General features: G+C 39.9%; 1 pseudogene; it reads left to right on the top strand.

The window, feature by feature from the left end:
* The first annotated feature begins 385 nt into the window (after positions 1-385).
* LOC128596552 (ganglioside-induced differentiation-associated protein 2-like) lies at positions 386-4,755 on the top strand (annotated as a pseudogene).
* Positions 4,756-4,973: the final 218 nt, after the last annotated feature.

Here is a 4,973-nt window from a genome sequence, read left to right as displayed (position 1 = left end):
ATGTTTGCTGTCAACCAGACATGATTGGTCAGTAGAGACAGGCCAATCCTCTTGAAAGACGATGCTCAAACACATGTTGCATAAACAACACTGTTCAAAGTACAGAAGCTGGACAGGGAAACTCTCTGTCATCCACCATAGTGACCAGACCTTGCGCCAACTGAGGGGAGCACTTCTTGTGTGTAAAAGTAGTCAATTCTCAAGGGACTTTGATTTGCTTTAGCCAGCTTGCCTCTGCTAAGGGTTGTCCAGAGATTTCCCTTGGCCTTTTTTCACCAGGAATTTAACCCATCCCACCCAACACCCAGATGGGACTCTCAGTGAATAAAGTCTCCAGTGAATATTGCTGAGGAATTTGGGAAAAGTCAAACCAAAATTCTCATCCATGGTTCCGTTGGGTGCATCTTCCCAGTTTCTCAATGTGGAGACACTAACAAGCCGGGGTGAGTCGTGTGAAGATAAATTAAATTCTCCTGATACTACATCTGAAATATTTCATGAAGACAGTATTATATCACCTTTTCATCTTAATAAGGATGTCAATGGAAAAGTGATTCTTTGGAAAGGAGGCATGGCATTACTGAGCTGTACAGCTATTGTGAATACCAGCAATGAAAGTCTCACAGATAAGAATCCTGTATCAGAAAGGATCTTCATGCTCGCAGGGCCTGATTTGAAAGAGGATCTCCAGAAACTTAAAGGTTGCTGAACAGATGAAGCAAAGTTGAAAAAGCATTTCATATGGCTGCCCAGTTAATCATTCACACAATGGGACATAAATATAAGAGCCGCTATCTCACAGCAGCTGAGCATTCCCTGTACAGCTGCTTCAGAAATCTACTTCAGCTAGCAAAAGAGCAATCAATATTTTATGTTGGATTCTGTGTTATTCTGCAAAATGAGGCTATCCTTTAGAACAGGGTCCTCAAACTTTTTAAACAGGGGCCAGTTCACTGTCCCTCAGACTGTTGGAGGGCTGGACTATAGTTTATAAAAAAAAAACAAAAAAAAAAACTATGAACAAATTCCTATGCACACTGCACATATCTTATTTTGAAGTGAAAAAACAAAACAGGAACAAATACAATATTTAAAACAAAGAACAAGCAAGTTAAATCAACAAACTTACTAATATTTCAATGGGAATTATGGGCCTGCTTTTGGCTAATGAGATGGTCAATGTCCGGTTCCATATTTGTCACTGCTAGTCATAACAAGTGATGCAAGTGTGCATCAGTTAGTCTAGATCTGGTTGGAGATTATTCACAGACATAAGTGCTGCCAAAGATGGTTGCCATTTTGAGTGCATGTTTCCTGAGATTAGGGTATGTCTCATAAGGGAGACATGCATAGAAATCAGGAAGGCTGCTTGACTTGAACACAATTCTGAAGTTCAGCCAGTTCCATTTGGTAAATCGTATCCACATGTTCAATGTCAATAGAAAATGGGTTACAGAAAAGCTGTATGTAACCCATGTCAATAGAAAATGGGTTACAGAAAAGCTGTATGTAACCCATGTCAATAGAAAATGGGTTACAGAAAAGCTGTATGTGACAAATATGGAACCAGACATTGACCATCTCATTAGCCAAAAGCAGCCCATAATTCAGATGGGCTCTTTAAATCTAAATTGGAACTCCTTTTGCAACTTTTCCAGTGAATTCACACATGTTTTATTTGGGAATGCAACCAATGGATTTTCCGCTAACAGATTTTGAGTTGTGGGGAGATGGCAGAAATTTTCTTCCTTCACTTTTTTGATGAGGAGGCCTAATTTTACTTCAAATGCTTTCACATGTGATTGCATATCCCAGATTAGCTTCCCCTTTCCTTGAAGTTGCACATTGAAACTGCTGAGTAGATCTGTTCCATCTGTCAGAAAGGCAAGATGTCATTTCCATTCTGCATCATTGAGCTCTGGTACTTCTTTGTTTTTTGAAAGCAGAAAAGCTGTAATATGTGGAAGTAAGTCATAGAAATGTTTCAAAACTCTCCCTTGACTCAGCCAATGGACTTGTGTGTGGTACAGAACATCTTTGTAGGCAATATTTACCTCAGACAGAAATTCCTGAAATTGTCTGTGGTTTAGTGCATTAGCTCTAATGAAGTTAACACAAGATACCACAATTTTCATGATAGAGTCCCACGTCAGTGATTTGCTTCTTGGTGGATGAGGCAGTGGCTCATTGGATGAGAATTGGCTATTGGATGGGAATGGTTGCGTTTGTCCATCTCTTGGTTAATGCAAGCAATTACTCCTTTCTTAGACCCCACCATGCTAGGAGCACCATCAGTTGTCACACTGGCTAGTTTAGCCCAGTCCATTTCCAAACCATTCACAGTTTGGTAAACCTTTTCATAGATATCCTGTCCTGTAGTTGTTCCTTTGATGCTTTGCATTGCAGCAAGCTCTTCTGCAACTTCGAAATAGTCATTCGAATAAAATTTAGAAGTTGTGCAGAATCATGAACATCATTACTTTCATTGAGTGCCAAGGAAAAATAGAAAAGTGTTTTTGTGGAGTTTTGGAAATGCTGATGCAAATTGTCTCCCATTTCTTCAATCCTTTGTGTAATTGTAGGTCCTGAAAGACTCGCTGTACTAAATAATCGTCCTTCTCTGGACATATCTCCTTGGCAACAGAAATAAGGCATTCTTTAACAAATTCTCCCTCCACGAATGGTCTGCCAGTGCATGCTATTAGCTTGGCAACTTGAAAAATTGCTTGCAGTGATGAAATATTTAGCTGCTTCTGCTTCACAAAAGTATTTTGCTGAGTTGTCAATGTATTTTTCAGCTTTAATGTTTTATCTTTTCTCACTTCTCTCTTTATGTTGAATTTGATAGTGTCGATGCAAATTGTATTCTTTGAACACAGACACTATATTCTGGCATATCAAACACACAGCTCTTTCCTAGTACTGCATGAAAAAGTAATCATAAGTCCACTGTTTTTTGAATATCCTACTCTCTGACTCAATTTTTCTCTTTCTTGATATCATTGTTTCCTAGGGATTCCAAATTGCTATTAGTAAAATACATATATATATATATACATAGCACTCCAAAAACAATATACCAGCAGTAACTGCCCACACAGAGACATATAGACTGCACTGCCCATCAATGCAGTCTGATCAATGTCCATCAACGCAGCCTTGACAATCCACATCATTTCAGCCTCACCAGTGGCCATATTGGTGGAAGTCCACTTTTACCTCAGGCAACACTGGTGCAGTGTGGAAACTGGCACAATTACAGAGCCAATTCCTAAACCACCTTTCCAGTTCACACTACCCTGTGCGAGCTGCAGTGCGATCTGTGAACTCGCACAGGCATCTGATCGCATGGGTCTTTTCACCCATGCAATCAGATTCCACTGCAGGAAAAAAAGAAGGCACGTATGCCTTTTTTCTTCCGAATCTAATTCAAGTTCAGCCATACAAGCATATGGCTGAACTTGCACTGCTCAGAGATTGCAACAGTGTGAACTGGGGCTTACACAGCACACAACATACAACATCATCACAACTGAATAGCAATCAGAATATAAATGCAGGTGAGTTGGAGAGTTTGGCTCACATTCCACACATGTGCACTGCGGGCCTGGGATGAGTCAGTTGCTAAGCAGGACAGGCAGTGGCAGCAAAAACACCTGGCAGGTAGGATAAATGTCCTCGGTGGGCTGCATGTGGCCTGTGGGCCATAGTTTGAGGACACATGCTTTAGAAGATGCAACACCTATAGCACTTCACACTGTAAGCAGATTCCTAGAGACTCATGGGGAAACCATTGAAAAAGTAGAATTTTCTGTTACTAATCTTGAGAGGTCCTTAAAGAAGGAGAGTAGGTCATTGCCATACCTACCTGCAGATATTGAAAATGCAGAAGGGAGCCAGTGGTACCTAAATGGCAGATTAGAATAAGTGAAAAACCTGGTGCTCCAGAGGATGACTGAGAAGGGGAGCATGAAGGCTTGGGAGTTGATCTCTCTTTCATTGGCTCTCATGCTTTTGCTCAAATGGAAGGAAATATTGATGAACAAAGAAAAATGATCCTTCAGGGACCATTATCAGAGGCAGCCCTGCAGAAGCAGCATCAAGGAAATTATAATCACTGGTTATGTCACGCAAGATGCAAGGATCTGTCTGGTATTGCTTCTCATAAAGCCTTACACCAAACAGGTGTTGATAACTGTGGTGGAAGAGTAATGGTGGTAGTTGAAAGAAATATTCCTGTACCATTAACAGATATAGATAGGCTCTTTTGTATTTCATTCATGTAATGGATCACATTGCTGTGAAGGAATACGTACTGTATATTTTCACACACTGAATGCAATCACCTGGACTCTGACTTTCTGAAGAAACTCTACGATGATGTAAGCTCGTCAGATTGTATTAAAAAATCAACACGTTGTACCCCACAAATGCATAAATGTACTCATGATATATGTGTATATGAGTTAATAAAAAAGAAAGAAACTCCATGATATTGTTTATGTCAAGCATAAAAGGAATTTGAAGGCTGTTTATTTTGTTCATCTAACATTCGTTCAGAGATAGTCAACATGGTTTCTCAACACCTTTTCTGTCTCAGGACTGAAGGACAAAAGTCAGTATGTAGACAGCCTCCACTGGATATTTTCTGCCATATCACCAGAATACACCCACTTTCCACTTTTTATCCTTGAATATGATGCCAGGGAAACCAGGCCTTACTATACAGCATGTTCCCCATCGCCAGATTTGTGACCTGCCATCTTTCAACACTTCTTGATTTTATGGATGCCACTTCCTCTGTGAATTGCTACCTTATGAAGTGATATTCATTTTTGTTGTACAGATACAGAGATACTTTTGTCCCCACCTCTCTGTTACTGTTTTTATTGACCATAAGTCTTCAGGCACATAAGCAATCTAAAAATGGTAGGCCAATCTGAACTGCACACATTTTAAATTTAAATATTTGT

This window comes from Nycticebus coucang, chromosome 10 (genome assembly GCF_027406575.1).
Source record: "Nycticebus coucang isolate mNycCou1 chromosome 10, mNycCou1.pri, whole genome shotgun sequence".
NCBI lineage: Eukaryota > Metazoa > Chordata > Mammalia > Primates > Lorisidae > Nycticebus > Nycticebus coucang.
Note: the sequence above shows the minus strand (reverse complement) of the source record. Positions and strands in the feature narration are given on the sequence as shown.